The sequence below is a fragment of the Sus scrofa genome, chromosome 13, assembly GCF_054392235.1.
Source record: "Sus scrofa isolate SSC_HxYL_T2T_F1_AM1 chromosome 13, Sscrofa_HxYL_maternal_Yorkshire_Landrace_v2.0, whole genome shotgun sequence".
In the NCBI taxonomy this organism is placed as follows: Eukaryota; Metazoa; Chordata; class Mammalia; order Artiodactyla; family Suidae; genus Sus; species Sus scrofa.
This window is the reverse complement of record NC_139395.1, coordinates 90,744,094-90,763,838: the sequence shown is the minus strand read 5'-3', so window position 1 is coordinate 90,763,838 and position 19,745 is coordinate 90,744,094. Positions and strand designations below refer to the sequence as shown.

The 19,745-nt window shown below is 51.5% G+C and overlaps 1 protein-coding gene and 1 long non-coding RNA gene across 3 annotated transcripts in view; both read right to left on the bottom strand.

Annotated features, from left to right (window-relative positions):
* The window catches only part of EPHB1 (EPH receptor B1), a 450,445-nt gene that overhangs the window by 325,763 nt on the left and 104,937 nt on the right, over positions 1-19,745 (bottom strand). The gene's annotated exons all lie outside the window — the stretch shown is intronic.
* Positions 8,105-15,006, bottom strand: LOC146397463 (uncharacterized). The gene is made up of 2 exons (XR_014822537.1): positions 14,284-15,006; positions 8,105-12,645 (listed from the first exon to the last, which is right to left on the bottom strand). It is a non-coding gene; the product is annotated as an uncharacterized LOC146397463 (long non-coding RNA).

Below are 19,745 nucleotides of genomic sequence, written 5' to 3'. Positions count from 1 at the left end.
GAGTATACCACATGCCCATCCCATAGGCTGCCCCTGATGACCAGCTGCCCCCTATGAGACCCCATCTGGGTCTAAAGGGAAGGGTGACAACAAAGGAGCCTAAATAGCCAAGTGGCTCCCCTGCCCCCATACACCTTCTAAGGCCCAGGGAGCAGCGGCTGATGCCCACCCAGGGCTTGCGGGCTTGCTAGCACGTAGGGCTCCAGCCAGGGCTCTGCTCTAGATGAATAGGCCACATCCCAAACCCTCCTCTCTTGGACTGAGTCTAGAGACATTCTGGATTCACTAAAGATGAACATCAGTGTAGGGGCCCTGGACTGGGATGGGGACCCACCCCACCCCCACCCCCATCCCCACAGCGTGTGAAGTGTGGTGGGAGACAGTCAGGGTCTCACACATCACACGCTTCATGGACTGTCTATTCATGAGGCCACAGCGCACCAGCAGCCTTGGCTACCGAGAGCACAGGTCCCTTGGCTTAGACACTTCATGGCCTCATTCTTCAAATATATAGTCAAAGAATCTCTGGTTTGGGAGCAATGGTACTGGGCAGCGGTTTTCTCTCTTACCTACAGTCTCATGTGCCACAGACGGTGCTCCCTCTGGGGATGCCACCAACAACTGAAGGCAAGTGTCCCTCCTTGCACCCAGAGCCCTTGAGAAGGGGTCAGCAAGCAGCTCAACCACCTTGGAGGTGTCCCAAGGGGACAAGGTCAGGGACAGAACTTCAGAACAATGGCAGGGCCTGTCCTGTGGCCTCCCCGAGAGTGTGCTCCTCATCGTCCTGATGTATCAGGCCTGAAGGGCTCATTCTTCACAATGAAAGGATTTCAATAGTGTTCTTGCTCAACTGGGGCTGGAAGCTCAGGGCTGGGCCCCACCCCACCCTCAGGAGACTGTTCTTGTGCAAGGCTGGTACCAGGACTGTCCCTGCACCCCCAGCACAACCGCCATGCCCCTCACAGCCTCGCAGCCTGCTCTCATCCTGTGTACTCTCTGCCACTAAGGGGACAACCTGACCCTTAGCATGATTTATATGCTTATGTCCACATATGGTTCCTTGATGGACAAGGGGACCTGGGCTGTAAGAATTGATAGCTGCTCTCCAACAAAGGAGAAGCCCTGAGCAAGTGAGACTAGATACAGGAACAACGAAATGGGGAGTCCAAAAGCCTTCCATTTCAGGCACAAAATGCCAAAGAGCCAGCCTTTCTTCTGCCTGATTCCTTCATCTGCCTTCCTTTCCTTCTATCTTGGTCCCCTTTCCCTTTCTGATATCTGTATTCCCTGATCCTTCAAGATGGGCAGACACCCTCTCAAATACATGATGTGCACCCTTTTTATGTCTAAAAATCTGCCACAGCCAGAGAACCAAAAAGAAAAGTAGGTCTCAGAGTTCCTGTCGTGGCTCAGTGGTTAACAAATCCGACTAGAAACCTTGAGGTTGCGGATTCAATCCCTAGCCTTGCTCAGTGGGTTAAGGATCTGATCCGGCGTTACTGTGAGCTGTGGCGTAGGTCGCAGACATGGCTCGGATTCCGCATTGCCGTGGCTGTGGTGTAGGCCAGCAGCTACAGCTCTGATTAGACCCCTAGCCTGGGAGCCTCCATATGCTGCCGGAGTGGCCCTAGAAAAGGCAAAGACAAAAAAAAAAAAAAAAAGGAGGTCTCATCGCTCCTGGCTGGGCATCTCTGGTTCTCTCCAGCTTCAAAGACCCGTAGGCAGAAGCCAAACTGGCCAGATTGGGTCAGTGGGCACAGACAAGGTGGGCCTCCAAGGTGGATTTCCAACCCAGACATGACAGCTGGCAGCCCCAGCCATGCCCAGGTCATCAGGCATCAGTGGGGCCTTTATCCAGCCTTGCAACATCCTGCCCAAGCCCTCACTCCTCCTGCCCCATCTTCCTCCCAATACCAACAGCAGTGCATTCCAACAACCTCATAGTATTGCTGTGGTTGGGGGACATCCTTTAAATCAATGTCCCAGCACATGGATAGTGCAGGCCTGGCCAGGAACCCACTGCTCAGGGCTACACCTATTTGCATTTTTGTGGGATGAGTCAAAGACCCATTAAAATTGAGAAGCCTGGCATTTTCCAGTCTCCCAGCACCATGAATTCGAAGGGAGATTAAATCTGTTTGCCCCAGCCGTTCTTTCAGACCTGAGAGTTGATGCCAATGGCACACAGGTAAGAATCATGCATAATAAGCCCGCTGCCTCCCCGCTCCTTATGGGCACCAGGAGGGCCTCTCACTTTCCGGGGGATGCAGGCACTCAGGGGGCATCAATCACCCTGGGGAAGAGCAGGGAGGAGAGGCTGCACGCCCATGCAAAATGACTCTCTGCTGCCCTAATGAAGGCCAGCGATGGATGGTGGCCCGAGCTCGTTAATCAGAAGGAACACACTGCCGTCTGCCTCTCCCTTCCAGGCCCTCCCCCACCCTCATCCTGAACTGATCTGTGGCACAGTAACTCTCAGATGTCACTGGCCCTAGGGCCCCTGCACCTGTAGCAGCCAGAGAGCCAGGGGCCCCTGGAGGGTATGTGGGTGGGGCTTGGGGATGTGCCAGGGGCAGGGCAACCAGTCAGAGAAAGCAGGCCTGGGGCTGATAGGTAGGCCCTGGGGTTCTCCTAGACCAGACTCAGGCTACTGAGTCCTGAGGGGCCACTAGAGCTTAAGTGACCCCTTGGGGCTGCACCTCCCCCCAGATGCATGAACATCCTCTTCCAAGTATCTGCCATCCTTAGCATGGCCATGCAGAGGCTGCAGCTGCTCCATGGTACCGCTCTCCTGGCACTCAGCCTGCATGCCCAGCCCATCATCCACCCAGGGGTCTCACTCTCCTCTCTCCAGAGAGCCGGGCTCAGTCCAGAAAGGCCTGGAGCGATCAGTCCCACCTCATCATTGCTCACCCAAGGAGCCTGGGTGGAGAGTATGCAGGCTCCCATCACATGCTGATGGCAGACCCCTGGTCAGCTGTCTCCTGGTCAGTTCCCTCTGACAACTGATGTGTAGACAGCCTCTCTTCTCCGTATCTCACTTTAGCTGGTTGCTAAATGGGAACAATTCCATAAACTGTAGCTGAGGGTGGTATTCTAAGACCCTGGAGTAAACGGGAGGCATCTGTGTTGTGACATGGCATTTAACCAGTCCCCAAAGCCTGACAGCTCTGGGAGTGGGACAGTTCCTGCCCTGGGAGATTTCAGACCCCAGACTTCCCCCTGCTGCCCCCCTTCCTGTTTCAGAAGGCAGGTCAGGCAGGCACTCCTAGCCAGACCTGCTAGGAGGTGAGCAGGACTCTGCTTGCTGCCAGTCCTGGAAACCCAGCAGAACCCCGCTAAGGCCAACAAGGGAGCCCTGCTTGAGAGGGTAAACCCCCCTGGAGACATTTCTGCACGAAGGTGTGCATTGTAAGAGTTTGCAAGCCTCGGGAAAGACACTAATGGTATTGTGACTCTTTGGGGTCTCAGGAAACGCTGGATGCCAGGAGCCAGTCAATGCTATTGATTGAGAAACACAAATAGAAGCCTTCCCAGGGTGCTCTCCAGATGTCTTGGTGATGATAGAGAGTTCTCAGGAGCATGAATGCCAGGCAGGGCAGGACAGGCTTTTCCTGACAAGGAGACACAAAATGGCAAAAGGAGGCATCCGTGGAGTTCCAAGGGCAGCATCGGTGGGGCCTTGGGCATCACCCCATTGGCCACCACCACCACTCGGCTGGACGAGGTCATCGTTATGACCTCACAGAAGGGACCAGAGCGAGCCCTTCCTCGGCAAGCTCCTCTCCTGGGATCTGTTATTGGTGGCCTGTTGCTCCCATCACCATCACACAGTTGACAATAGCCAAGTGCTGTGGTAGGGCAGACTCAGAGCCCAGGACAGACGGGCCATTCCAAGCAGTTCAAAGTCAATCCCACTGGACAGGGGAATGATGAAAGGCAGAGAGTGACTGAGGCTGCACTGAGGGTGACTCTGGACCAAGGTGAGCAGTGATGGGTGGCTTTCACATCATCAGGGAGGCTTCTGGAAGAAGAGTGATGGGGCCTCTACCTTGTAGCCCATAGCCTTTGAACCTTGGGCCTGGCACACAGCAGGGCTGGACACCTCAGCAGGGTCCCCATCCATGGTTGTGAGCAAAGTGCAGAGGGCCCATGGAGGAGAGGGACATCACTCACAGAGCCTATGGGATTCTGGGCCTGGGAAATGTCAGGAATCAGCCCAGAAGGCTGGCTACAGAGCTGGGTGCCCATGGGGTGAGCTACATCCTGGAGGGAGGAGAGGGGCGATGGCTGGGTGATCAGGCCTCCCAGAGAGGGTGAGAGGCACTGCGGCTGGGCCTTGGCGAGCTCGAGGGATTTGGTGGGGTGGAGAGTCCTGTGTGATGAGGACATATTCTTTCTCAAAGGCTCCTGCCTGAGAGGAAGCAGAAACACAGTTCCTGATCTCTTGACAACAGGCAGGCAGGGCACCCAGAAGTCACCTCCTCCTCTTAGGGGCTAGAAGCTCACAGGCAGGGTGGCTCATGGACTTGGACTTGCATTCTCCCTGCTGGGATGAGGCAAATGTATCCTTGAGGGGCTGGAGCCTCAGGACTCTCCACTGTGATTTTCTGGCCAAAACTGACTTCGGGAGAAAATGATGCCTATATTTCTCCTCCTTTTGAACTGAGAAAAGATGAAGTTCAGTGGCTCAGGATCTGAAGCGCTGTTCCCTGCCCTCCAGTGTGGACCCGATGACCAGTCCGGACTTCATCGGCCCACTCACTTCACTTTCTGCCTGTCCAAACGCAGTCGGGGTCTAGCCCCCAATCCAGGCACTGCTCTCAGTTCAAACCTCTCAAAGGTGTGAAAGACAAGACTCCAGAGGCTTGGTACACTCCTCCTGCCCAAGTTCCAGCCTCTGATACAGCACCCTCACCAGTCGCTGAGTCAATCTAGGCTTGCATACCTCCCAAGATGGGCCACTCACTACCTGTCCAGACTGGCCCTTTTCTTTCAGACAGTCCAAACCATCAGAAGCCTGGCTCCCGCGATTCCCTTTCTTTGCCTCTGAAAGGGTCCCCACAGAACTAGCTGCTCCCCTTTCTACATGGCAGCCCTTCAGAGACTGTGGGGCAGGACCTGCGAAGTTTTCTCCTTCCCAGTGCCACGCTCCTAGCTCCATCAGCTCTCCTGCCAGCCCCCATCACCTCTGTCAGGTCTGGGCATCACTGGAGTGGGGAGGGAGCTGTCATTGCCCTGGTGGGCACATCGTACTTCTCTCCTCATCTCCTTGTTGATTCTTTTAGGAATCCCAATGAGCACGCAAGGGTCTCCCTAGGAGAAACAGGCTCTTCAGAGCTCTGAATCCATCACCAGCTCCCCTTGTGAGTCTCTTCCTCTTTGCCCTGGCCTCCATCCCCCTGGCCCTCTCACTCCCCTCTCCTGCTTCCTCTGCCTCCCCCATCCTGTTTCCCTTCTCCTCCCGCTCCTCCCTCTTTGTGATGTGGTCACTGTTTAATAGGGTGTTTCTGGGCTGAATAGTATTTGCAGCTCTGGCCAGGAATACATCCGGCCTTTCCCAGCCCCGCCCCTGTCCTCAGGGCACTGGTGGAGGTCTAGGGAGAGCTGGGCCCAGACAATGGGCCAACAGATTCACTTGAGAACTCACAAAAGCCCCATTTCCCTTCACGTAGTGCAGAGTGACAGACTCAGAGTGACAAATCCCTTCCCTATGAGCTGACTGAATAGGATGATGTGGTACCCTGAGCACAGAGGCTGGAGCCCTGGGCCCCAGAGGGCCGACGGGAAGGGCCAGAGCTCACAGAGCTGCAGCCTCCCAGGGCTTGGCACAGGAGTCACTGGGAATACCAGCACGTCCATCCCTCGACACACGGGGGCTTCTAGATGGGCCCTACGTCCTGCGTTTTGATTCTAGGAGATGAGGGCTTGCAAAAAGGAAGGCAGGATGTGAAACTCACTGTACTCCAGGCTTCCTAAGGGGAGGAGATGTGCTGGGTGGGGTGGGGTTGGGCAGACATAGAGCACTGGCTGGGACATTGCTTCAAGGCCAGCTGAACGGATCAAGGACTGAATCAGCGGGGGAATAAGGTCCTAGCCTACAGCATCTCAGGGGAGAGGATGCTTCTCTGGAACACACAGACCCCTAACTCTCTGTCAGGAAACCCTGAATTGAGGGCTATGGACATACATGCTGAATGTCTGCAGAGAAGGACCAGATTCGTGCACACTGGCGGGGAGGGCGCATGTGCAAGGTGCCTTGCATGTGCAAGGGTGGGCGTGGACAACTATTTCTCGCTCTCCAAAAACACTCACTTGGTGAAATGTGGACATGTTTCAAGACATCTTTTTTTTGGTCTTTTTGGGGCCGTACCTGCAGCATATGGAAGTTCCCAGGCTAGGGGTCTAATCGGAGCTGTAGCCACAAACCTACGCCAGAGACACATCAATGCCAGATCCGAGCCGCGTCTGCGACCTACACCACAGCTTATGGTAACACGGGATCCTTAACCCACTGAGCAAGGCCAGGGATTGAACCTGCAACCTCATGGCTCCTAGTCGGATTTGTTTCCGCTGTGCCACGACGGGAACACCTATTATTTTTTTTAATTGAGTGATGCAACCCAGGGTACATTCTCTCTTCTAAGATGTCTATTCTCTTTACCTTCTTTTTTTTTTTTTTTGCCATTTCTTGGGCCGCTCCTGCGGCATATGGAGATTCCGAGGCTAGGGATCGAATCAGAGCTGCAGCTGCTGGCCTACACCACAGCCACAGCAACGCAGGATCCAAGCCACGTCTGCAACCTACACCACAGCTCACAGCAATGCCAGATCTTTAACCCACAGAGCAAGGCCAGGGATCGAACCTGAAACCTCATGGTTCCTAGTCAGATTCATTAACCACTGAGCCACGACGGGAACTCCTCTTTACCTTCTCTTGATTGCCATCACCAGTCTTACTGGCTGGCTTTCTTGGGAAGGAGGAGGGCTACCTTTTCCCCACATGACAAGAGTTCCTCTATTGGACATAATAGAATATAATGATAATAAATGGCAAATAGCAAAGGAACCGTGTCCTTCCTAGCAAGTTGCTTGATGCTGGGATTCAAGTTCACACTTCAGTAAAATGACATGGAACTTCACTCTACAAGAGTCAAAACACAATCTGAAATTTGGAAATGGCCAGAGATAATGAGCCGTGTTTTCTTTATGTTTCAATAAGCAATTTGGGTCCATCTATCCTTCCTTTCGAATAGCAATGCCAAGCTTTACTTATCAGCAGAGGAAAATACACACCTGCCTCCTTCAGAGGACCCCTGCCTTGTTATCCAGGCTGCAGCTCAGACAGCACTGAAGTCATGAGACACTGGTTCTAATCCAGGCCATGTGGATAAAAGCAGCGGGGCCTAGGCAACCCACATAAACTCTCTGAGCCCCAGATTTCTCACAGGTAACATGGATACAATACACTTTTTTCTCAAGGAAACATGAAGATCAAATGAAATGCTATTTGTAGAATGTCTATTACTATACCTAGCCAATAATAATCACTTATCAATATTACCTGTTATTCCTTTTAAACAAGTGGATAAAAAACTATGCTTTTATGAAGGGTGTGATTCTGTGTTTAGACTCTCTCTCTTCTTTTTTTTTTTTTTTGGCATGTAGATGTCCAGTTGTTCCAGAACTCTTCGTTGAAGAGATTTTGTTGTTGTTGTTGTTCCATTGTGTTACCTTTGTTCCTTTATCAAAGGTCAGTTGACTATCTTCCTATAGGTCTATTCCAGGCTCTCTATTCCGTTCCACTGATCTATTTCTCTATTCTATAAGTCAACGTCACACTATCTTGATTACTGTAGCTTTATAGTAAGTCTTGAAGCTGGGGTGGTATCAATCCTCCAACTTGGTTCTTCTCCTTCAACATTGTCCTGGCGCTTCTGGGTATTTTGCCTCTCGTAGACACTTGAGAATCACTTTGTCAATAGTCACAAAATACTTGCTTGGATTTTGATTGGGATTGCATTGAATCTACGATCAAGTTGGGAAAAATTGACATCTGGGCACTATTAAATCTTCCTATCCACGAATATGGAACATCTCTCCATTTATTTGTTTTTTTGATTTCATTCCTCAGTTTTATAATTTTCCTTCTATAGCTCTTGTACATATTTTGTCAGATTTAGACTTAACTATTTCATTTTGAGCAGAGCCAACATATGCTTTTTATAAATTGTCCTGTCTAGACCTTATAAATGTTTTCACAGACATCATCACATTTCAGAAGACTATTACTCAATAAGCATTAGCCCTCATCAAACTTTCTGAGCCCCAGCTTGAGATCTTGTTACACAAACCGAACATAATACCATAATTGAATGGGTTTCAGCCTGCATTCCCCTAGACCGATACAGGTGACACAACATCTTGGCTAGAAAGAAACACAGCTCTAGGGCAAGTGCTCCAGCACAGCCCAGGCCAGGAGTCCACCCTCCCAGGTGGCCTTAGTTTACACTGGCCCTCAGGAACTGCACTGCTAGGATGTGCTGCAACAGCCTCTACGGGCAGCCAGCAAACTTTCTGTAAAGGTGCAGATAGTAACTACTTTAGGCACTGTGGGCTCTAAGGTTTCTGTTGCAGCTATTCACCTCTGCCATTGCAACCTAAAAGCAGGCTGCAGGCTACTGTTTGCTCACCTTTCATCTAGATGGGCAAAGGCTCTGGCATGGACAAAAGGGCTGACAAAATGTGTTCAGTGATGTCTACACTTTTTCTTGTAATTTCTAATCAAAAAATTCATTACTTTAACATACAATAACACATCTTTCCAGCCATCAGCAAACCTACAAACTTCACGGAAGCCTTTGTGACCTTCAGAACACCAGGGACCCTGGGAATGTTCGTGAATGAAAACACAATTACATAAGGTTTCTATCCACAGGGAGTCTTAGCAAAGTGTATCTAAGGAAGATGACTGTCCTCTTGGGCTAACTGGTTCCTACCAGATTTGGGTGGGAATTTGAGTTCTTCCTAGAGGATCTGAAAGGAAACAGGAGAAACACATAAGCCTCATTCACCACTAATGAATTGGCAGAGGACCAATGTATAATGCATAATGAATATGTTTGTCAGCTGGGAGTCTGGGGACCTGACACATAATGGAAACGTGTCACCACAGGGGCACTCCGAAGGGCCCTGGGCTCAGGGAAGAGTCTTCTCTGATCTGATGGGACCATGATCAGAGGCATGAGGAAGGAGACGGGAGAAAATGCAGCTCAGCTAAACCAAGAGGCAGAAGTGGAGAAGTGAGCAGATGGGTAGAAGGGACTTCAGAAGGGGAGCCAACAGCAAGATGCTGGCTCAAGACAGGGCTGCCCAGGAATGATGGGGTGGTGTCAGGGCTCCATCTGCCTCCAACAGTCTACAGGGCAGCTGGGAGGAAATGCAGACAGCAAAGCCCCTGGCACCAGGGAGGGTCAGTCCATGTCTGGCCAGACCTCACAAGCAGGGGAGGGCTGGGATCAACACAGTCGCTCCTCAGAGTCTCCAGCTCAAGAGTCAGCTCTAAGCATCACTGTGTGGCAGAGGCACATGGCTCTCTCCAAAACTCCTCCTGCAGTGAAGGGAAACTGGTGGGTCCTTGAAGGTTAGACAATGGCCAAGAGACAGTAAAACCATGGTGAGTCCTCTCCGTGCCTGGCTTATGTTACTGCGAACGGCTGTGATGAGCACATGGCTGGGGCTCCTGGGTGAGGAAGCCAGGACCCCAACCACAGCTCCAGTAGGGAGGAGCAACGGCCAGCATAATGGGCTGAGTTGGATCCCCCTAAATATAGGCCCAAGTCTCATCCTGTAGTACCTGTGAACGTGACCTTATCTGCAGATGTAATTAGGATCTTGAGCTGAGATCATCCTGGATTTAGGATGGGCCTTAAATCCAATGACTGGTGTTCTTATAAGAGAAAAGAGAGAATGAGGTCTGACACACAGAGATCTGTAGGGGAGAAGGTTGTATGAGCACAGATGCAGGCACCACACTTCTGCAGCAACAACTAAGGAGCAATCCCCAGGAGCTGCTCCCTCAGAACCTCTAGGAGGAAGCTCCCTGCTGACACCTTGGTTTTAGACTTCTGGCCTCCAGAACAGTGAGAGAATAAATTTCCATTGTTTTGAGCCCTCCGTGTGTGTGGTGGTTTTTGTTTTGTTTTGTTTTAATAGCAGCCCTAGGAAGCTAATCCAGCTGGGAATAGCATGCCCTTCCATGATCACAGAGGCCTGGTCTGTCTTGCTCGCCCTATGTCCTCAGCTCCAGGCTCACTGTAAATAGACTGCCTGCTCTGGGCTTGGCTGCAGACAGAAGGTCCCCGGGCCTGAGGATGAGACAAGGAATGAGTGGTCAGCCAGCCGAGGCACTGGCCTGAAGGTTGTAGCCTTTTCTGGCCGGGCTTGGGAGGCCCTGAGCTCAGGGGCACTGAGGCAGTGGAGTAAGCAAGGGTGGCAGGAGTTCAAGGGTCCACTGGAAACAGTGGCCAGGTTCTTGGCAAGCTGTGACCCTGGGCTTGAGGCTGTGCCCCTTGTCACCACAATCTCCAAAAGCATCCTTGGAACCAACTGGTACAGATTATCAGGGCTTGGGGGAGGACAGAGGAACAGGTAGTCAGGGAAGGCTTCCTGCAGGAGGCAGAGGATAAGTACAGCTTGGTATGCAAAGGGTTGGGGTGGGAAGAGAAATGAGAGGATGGAGGGCTTGGAGCAATATTTCCCTAAGAGGAATTTGCGGAAGTGGTGAAAGAGAAAATGTTTCAGGGAGAAAATAGGTAAGTGTGTTCAAATCTGTCAGGGATGTTAGTTAAGCCAGTGTTGTCACCGTGAGGCTCTTCAGACTTGAGGGTGAAGGGTGAAGGGGCAAGCTGAGAAGGGGGCTCCAGAGACAAACACAATCCTCAGGAGCTGCCACTGGATTAGCGCTCCGGCTGCCAAGGAGAGGGACAGTAAATGGACAGAGGATGTGGCCCCGGCAGGGCCAGGTAAGTGTCAGCTGGTAGGACCATCCTCATCATCCTCAGCCTTCCTCCCACATCACTCAGGAGCTGGGCGTGAAATGGGGGTGGGGGCAGGTCTAGGGTGGATAAGATCCTGGAAGGGCAAAGGACCCCTCACACATGAACCCAGGCAACTCCGTCTTCTCTAGTGAGGAGGAAAACTTCCTAATTAAAAAAGAAGGCAAGACGACGGCACAGACTGTGTTTACCTTCATTTTATGTCCTTTACGACGAGCTTAATGACAATGTTCCACTTTGGTACAACTACAGTGCCCCTAAACAGCACATCGATCCTGATTCGGTTTATTTGAAGCTCACTCCTGGGTGGGAATCACCTGCCCCAGCTCCCCAAACTGTGCACAAAGAGAAGGCAGCGGGACATGGAGAGGATAGGCAGCCGCCCCCCTGCCTGAGGTAGCCCCTTCACTACCCCTGAGCCCAGCATCACCACCTCCCGCCTCCCCATTCTCAGAGCAGCATCTGCTCCAAAGATTCCTGCTTCCCAGCACCCACATCTGGGGCTCTGGAATTCTCCCTGCTCCTGGCCAGAGCACGCCCCCAGATAGTATGGAGCATAGTGTCTGTCCCCTCCCTCCCTGCCCCCCGCCCTGGGCCAAACTGATTGGTCCTGTAAAGCCACCCATCACACTCTGCCTTTGCTCGGCTCTCTCCCTTTGCCCCCACTTAAGCATCTTTACCCAGCAGCTGGTCTCCACATATATGCTGAACTGATGGATAAAGTTTGTATGTTTCCCAAAGCAGAACTCTGCTCTCCTACCTAGTGGCAGGGTAGCCAGGACCACCCAGGGTGAAAACAGGCATGTTAGACGCATGGAGGGCCACTGGAGGGCCGGGTGGAAGGTGAGGCGGGGCAGCAGCTGCCGTGGGCACAACCTGTTTAGGACCCCTGCAAGACAGTGCAAACGCACAGAGATCAAAAGTGTTGGCCTCCGAGAGTGGTTCCTGGGCTCCCTCAGCCAGCACTTTCCATGCTCCAAAGAGGAAGCCAGCAGAGCCCTGGTGGCTTCTCAACTTCCTCCCCCTGCAACTTACAGAGTATTTGAAAAGATACCCTCCCCAGGGAGGTGGTCTTTCTGGAGTGACTGGAGGACCAGGCAGACCCTTCTGAGGGATTGGTCTCACCCACCCACCACCAAGATGCCCCCACTCACCTTCAATGTAGCCTGAGGGACTGCTAGGTACCAAAAAACATAGCCCCATCATTACTTTGGCAGATTCAGTGCCTATGGAGTTCACATCTCTCAAAGTGCAGCCCTGCAACTGGGGACGGGGCATCTGCCACCAGGTGCGAAGCTCCCTCCCCACAAAGGCCTGGGTTAAAGCAGAGAGGTGCAAAAGCGAAGCATGGCTGACCAAGACAAGCAAATTTTTGTAAAAAATAAGCCTCCTTGAGAGCTTTGCTGGTTGAGCAAACGGCTTAAACACTGTATTTAGGTGCCTTTTTTTAAATTTTTATTTTTTGGTCTTTTGTCTTTTGAGGGCCACACCAGTGGTTAGGGTTGCATCGGAGATGTAGCCTCAGACCTACGCCACAGTCACAGCAACGCTGGATCCTTAACCCACTGAGCGAGGCCAGAGATCAAACCTGCATCCTCATGGATACTAGTCAGATTCATTTCCACTAAGCCATGACAGGAACTCCTGTATTTAGATGTCTTAAGGCAATTTTTCAAGTTTGTGTTCCTCCCATCGCGTCTGATGCCTTCCCTGACTACCCCCCAAGGGTGATCAGAATTCACCTCCTTACCCCTGTGCTTGGCACCCACAGAGGCTAGCTTGGGTTTGCACTCTCAAACCTCTCTGCCATAGCCCCTCCATCTGGAGGAAAGTCTCCAGACATGACCTTTCCCCCACAAAGAGAGTCCAAACAGACCCCTAACTCAGCAAGTGTAAAGGCCCAACAACTGTGGGCCCTCCTCCCCATAGGCTCTGGGGGGATGTCCCACCCCTGGAGCTCACCCTTTTCCTGAAGCCCCCTCCTTCCCCTCCCCTCGCCTGAAGCTGCCTTCCTTCACAAACTGCCTCAGCAAGATGAAAGGGGGACTGTGTCCCTTAAACAGAAGAGAATATTTTGAACAGAGAATTAACAGCAAATTAAACTGGTTTCATTGTACTCATTCATGCACAAAATGAGTGTGGGAGTTAAACTGAGAAAAACCAAACGGGCGATGCACTGCGATAATCAGAGGGCAGAATTGCAACGCAGAAGGCAGCGATCATCATGGGAGGAAAGAGCCAAGCAGTAGGGCTCGTCATTGGTCAGGAGCCCAGCAGTCTTCCCACGCTGGGATGTTGCAGAGGCCTGTCCCATTTCAGGCAGACACACCCCCCTGAAAATGCCCTCCCCTCCCAGACGGCCCCTTTCTGGAGAACTGTGCTGGCTCTCGGAGCAGCAGCAGCTGCCTGCACTGCCTGTGCACTTAATCAAAAATAGTCCAGGGGCAACCAATAAGGGCCCACAATCCTCTAGTCTTTTCTTTCCCAGGCACATTTGGCTGCGCTGGGGTCGAGGAGGAACTGCTCAGCACGGGAGTTACCGAGTGAGCCCATCAGTCACCTGGGGATTCTTCAGGACCAGGATGAGCAGCAACAGAATGATAACCAGCTGGGCCCCACAAATCTCTTTTCTGCCAACTCTATCTGGTTAATCTATTATCTGATTCCCATCTCTGGTGGGTCCCTGGGCCCCTCCCTTTGCAGAGGCCCTCCTCATCAGCCTCCTCCCTAGAAATAAACCTGGTACAGGTGCACATAACCGGCAGGGGTGGGAGGGGAGTGCCCAGGAGTGGGAGGATCCTGGCCTACAGTCCCCAGGACCTTCTGAGAAAAGGATTCTCAGAAAGGGAAAATCAGGGTGTTCTGTGTTTTTGTTTGTTTGTTTTTGGCCTCGGCATGCAGCAGCTGGATGTGGGATCTCAGTTCCCAGACCAAGGACTGAACCCAGGCCGGAGCAGTGAAAGCACTGAATCCTAACCACTAGACCACCAGGGAACTCCCTGACTTCATTTTTTTTTTTTTTTTTTTTTTTTTTTGTCTTTTTGCTATTTCTTGGGCCGCTCCAGTGGCATATGGAGGTTCCCAGGCTAGGGGTCTAATCGGAGCTTCAGCCACCGGCCTACGCCAGAGCCACAGCAACACGGGATCCGAGCCGCGTCTGCAACCTACACCACAGCTCACGGCAACGCCGGATTGTTAACCCACTGAGCAAGGGCAGGGATCGAACCCGCAACCTCATGGTTCCTAGTCGGATTCGTCAACCACTGCGCCACGACGGGAACTCCCCTGACTTCATTTTTAATTATGAGGGATGCCCTTAAATGTGATGATATTCACATAGATGCTGACACATGCCGGGCCATGGGGCAAGCTGGGGTTTCCTTCCTGGTCAGACGGCTGAAGAGGCTCGGAGAGGGAGTACATGAAGTCGCAGCTATTTACTGCCCCTCCCTTCCCCCACACACTTACCCTTGCTCTTCCAGCACCAGCAGGACCCATCTGGACGGCCAGAACTATGAGCTGCAGGGGTACCTGGGATGCAGGGGCCCAGACTGGAGCCACAGGCAGATGGCCCAGAGTCTCACCTGTCCTAACCAGCTCCCACAAGGCACGTGATCACCCTCAGCTTGGCAGAAAGCAGCCCAGAACTCCAAGTGGAGTGCCTGCATTTCTATTTCTGTTTCTTTTTAATACATAAAAGAAGATGAAAGAAAAAACTAAGCTTTGGTTATGCTGAATGTATATACAGATGAACCCTAACACCCTTGCTTGGGGCATGGTCAGGGTCCCGCGTCACAGGCAGCTTCCGAGGTGTCCTGGGAGCAGCGTGGGAGGGCAGCACATGGGAGGATGGCCCGCGTGCCCTAATTGTGCATCTTCAGCGTGACGTACTGGCGAGGGGCATTTACAGCTTATATGATCTGGTTTAGACCAAACCAATCCTTACAATGGCGGAGTAAGTGGCTTTAAAAGATCTGTGAAGAACACACAAGTTTACCACTGCAAGCAGACAAGCAGATGTAAGCCCACCAGCTTGGCGGATGCTTCCCCTACCGCTGGTAACAGATCTTCATCAGCTGCACGAAGCGCTAAAAGCCATGATAGTCTAATGGGATCTGACAAGAAATGGGCCAAAAACATCAAATAATCAAGAAGACTATTTGAAATATGGATCTATATCCACCACCGTGAATGATGAACCTCTCCCGGAGTGTATATTTTGCCTTGCTCTACCAGTTAATGAGATTAAAAAACCATTTTAATCATCGCAAGATACTTTAAAATATTGTTTATTTCATCTTTATCTGATTTTTAATAACTTTTATTTCATTGCATACATTAAAATGCAGGGAATATATGAGTACAGTAGCACACACGTATTCACTAAATACATAAATATACAAGTACTGGGGTGCATGATCTATGACAGAGCTGTGATTCTGGAAGTTTGAAGACTACCCCCCATCTCAGTGGGTGGTACCCGCCTCTTGCCAAAGACTGAAGCCAAAACCCTGACCCCCTCCTAGACCTCTGACTCCTCTCTCTCACCTGCTTTGTCTACCACCTTGTCTCTGTGTTTATTCTCTGAACACCTTCCAGTAAGTCCTTATGCCTCCATCCCCACTGCCATCACCCCACCCAGGCCAGCCCCCTCTCTTCCGGACCACGGCATCAGCCCCCAGCTGCTGTATCACCTCTTTTCTTGCACCTCCCGAATGCATTCTCCATCTTGCCAATGGGTCAGGCTTCCTAAGATGCACATCTGATCCTACCACTCTCTGACCCAGAAGCTTTTCATCACTTCCCACGGACCTCAGGGGCAAGTCCAAGCTGCATCCCTCCTCCTCCACACTGTCATCATCACCATCGTCATGATCACCGATAGCATCTATTGAGTTGCTTCTATTTGCCAGATGCTGGTGCTAAAGGTTTTCCATGGGCTCTTTTAATCCCCACAGTCTTTCAGGAGGTAATCATGGATATTGGGTCCACTCTACAGATGAGGGGCCCAAGTTCCCACAGCTCTGCTTTGTTCTCTTTCACCACACCGCCCACCTCCCAGCTCCTCAGGGTGGCTCAATCTGAGGTGTCCTCTTTTCATGATCCCCTCACCCACTTCCCTGGTTTATTCAACAAAAAAATTACATGAAAAAATAAAAAGGTAGGGGAACCTATGCTTTCGGAGGGAGGTGAGACACAAGTCAACCAGAGTAAATGTATGTCTCTCATTTGGATGCTGATCTGAACAAACCAACTGTAAAAACAGGACACCAGGGTCATTTGAATGCTGACTGGCTATTTGATAACACTAAGGATTCTGTGCTGATTTTGGTAGATGTGATAATGGTGTCATGGTTATGTTACAGAATGAAAACATGCACCTATTCATGTAAAAATGCAAATCATGTTTATTAAAGTCAGGATACATAAGATGAAATGATGAAAGCTTTTTAAAAAGCAGATTGTCCTCTGAGCCTCCAGTTATGTCTCAAGTACTCATAGAAACTTTCAGAGAATTCCAGAAATTACCCATCAGACCAGTCACCACCCTTTCACATAACGATGTCATTACGTCATTATAGTCATTCTTCCCCTTGTTGCTGCAGTTACAAGCTTCATGAGGACAGAAATGTGTCTTTTGGTTAGTGTTGGGTCCTCTAGACACACATTAGTCACACACACACACACACACACACACACACATATCCCCCCAACTTCTACGCACACTGGCAAGTACCTCGACCCATACACAAACACACCCGTCCTCCGTCCACCAGTGTTCTTCCCTCCTCACCTGCCCAAGTCCACCTCCCTCTGGGCCCTGTGAGCACAAGCTCTTTCTTCTTCGGGAGGCTCCATGACATCCTGGAAGCCCCCAGTCCAGGTCCCTCCAGAATGGGTTTGACATGTCCTGACTTCTCTGGGTCCCCTCCACACACCTCTGCTCCCAATAACCCACGCTTGCACACATACCCGCCACCAGGGTCTTCCTCCTTCATGACACGTTCACCCTGCCTCTTCCTGCTTTAAAATTCTTCTGAGGGTAGCAGCGTCACTCAGCTACTTTCAGAAGTGAACAGCCAATACACACACACACAGTGCAAGGTCCACAGGCCGATCTAAAGATGCACAGAGTACGACCGATCCCTGGTCCCAAAGGTCTCGGCTTCTCAGCCAGAATGAGCTGAATTACAGCCACCATGTCTGAGCACCTCCTACACACTCTACCTGCATCACCTCCCTTGATTCTCACAGCAGCCTGTGCAACAGGCTCTCCTATCATTTTTCTATAGAGAGAGAAATGGAGGCCCAAAGATGAAACATCAGAACTTAATTCCACCCTAATTCCAACCAGCGTCTAACCCCCAAGTCCATTCACCTCCAATGTGTTCATCGGCTTAGACACGCGTCACCTCCAGGACCCACCCAGCCTATGTCCTGCTACTCCTGGCCTTGGGTACACCAAGCTCTGGGTCCATCAGCCTCCCCACCGCCGCAAAAACTCCCCAGGTTTGGTTGTGACTTCCTGCCACCGCCCAGCTGTGCCCCACGGCAGACAGCCCTTCCTCTCAATAAGCTCAAAACCTGGAGTTCCTGTCATAGCTCAGTGGTTAACAAATCCGACTAGGAACCATGAGGTTGCGGGTATGATCCCTGGCCTCACTCAGTGGGTTAAGGATCTGGTGCTGCCGTGAGCTGTGGAGTAGGTCCCAGATGCAGCTTGGATCCCATGTTGCTGCTGTGGTGTAGGCCAGCGGCTACAGCTCCAATTAGACCCCTAACCTGGGAACCTCCATATGCTGTGGATGCGGCCCTAGAAAAGACAAAAAAACAAAAAGCTCTAAATCTAGTGTGTGCTTTGGGTGGTTGAAAAATAAAGAAGAGATCAACTTTAGAATGTAATAAACACTATCCCTGGAAAGATCTCTAGTCTGCCTGACAAAAAAAGGTGCTTAAGTTGGGGTTTAGCACATGCGTAGGAGTGAGCTGGTCAAAGACGTGTGGAATGGCATTCGAGGCAAGGGGAAGAGCACAGGCAAAGGCACTGAGGCAGGCAAGAGTGAAATGCTTGGGTGGTGGGGGCTGGTCAACAAGTTGCCTGGTGTGGAATCTCAGATACACGGCCAAGATGAACATCCCAGGCCAGCCTCTTTAGGAGCAGTCTCGACCTCTGCCTACCACACCCAGCAGAAACGTTGCATACAAAGAATCTGAAAAAAGAATGCGTGTATGTGTGTGTGTGTGTGTGTGTGTGTGTGTGTGTGTGTGTGTGTGTGTGTAAATGAGTCACCTTGCTGTACACCTGAAACCAACACAACATTGTAAATCAACTATACTTCAATGATAATAAAAAGGATGTTCCATAAGCCCTGTGGCTGAGGATGATGATAAAGATGAGGAGGAGGAGTTTCCTGAGTGCCTATCAGTTAAAGGATCTGGTGTTGTCACTGCTGTGGCTCAGGACAACACTGTGGCGAGGGTTTGACCCCTGGCTGGGGAAGTTCTGCATGCCACAAAATAAAAAATTAAAAAAAATGATGATGATGATGATGCTGATGCTGAAATGAATGCAACAGGGATCCGAGGGATCTTTCCTATTCCTAACCCCTGGCAAGTGTCTGTATACACCCCAAGTGATGTGAAGACCCCACGGCCCCTTCTCACGCTCCACTCCACTGACCAACATGCTGGGAATTCAGGAAACTGCTACCCTACATGGTCCCCACCACCCCACTGTCTTGGGGGACGGGTTCAGATCAGAATTCGGTGCACTGTTAGGCCGAAGCTCCCACCCAAGTGCAGCAGAGGTTTAATCCCCACGAAGAAGAGAATCAACACTGTGCTCGCAGGCCTGGAGACAGAGCTCACAAAGGCCAGAGCCACCTCCTGAGAAGACCTGGGACTTCCAGCTTGAAAATGAAATGGCACACAAGAGGGGGCGGACGCTTCCAGTCCTGAGCAGCCGTTGTTTCCTCAACAAGCAAGCAGACCCCACACAGACCCTGTTCTCCTCCACAGATGGGCGCCTGGAAAACACAGAGTCGCTTCCAAACTACAGATTGTGCCGAAGCCCCATATCACCTGCTCGAGGCAGACTCCGCCGGCGTCACTCATCTGAAGTCTCCTGGGAGTCAGAGCATTCGGGCTGGCCCACCACCAACTCCAGAGAGAAGCCGGAACGGTGCCATTAAGTGGGGGCTGATGGTTAGAGGATGGGTCAGTGGGAGGGAGGGACCTGCCGAGACAGGGCTGCCCGTCTCACAAGCCTGGCTTCTCCCCGATCCCCGCCATCAGCACACCTGCTGCGTGATGAAGCCATTTTTCCCACCTGAGAAGGGGGCTGATTCTGAAGCCCATGAATAGGATGAAACCTGGACTATTGAGAGTTTGATGGTAAAAGTGTAACTTAGAGGAGTTGGGCATGAAGCCGATAAACCAGGATGACAGATGCATTGCCTGCAGGCAGCCCCACCTCTTTTCTTGGCCAGGACAGACACAGCCAGTGCCCCAGGCAGCTGACCAGCCAAGTCACAACCCTCCCCACCCACCACAGCCCATCCTGCTGCCACCCCAGTCCATACCAGCTGGCACAGGTGATAACATCGATTTGCCTTCTCAGGGTTAATCAGCAGAGCCTCAAGCCACAAATCCCTGAGGGATGTTTCAGAGCAGAAATATAGGAGTGTC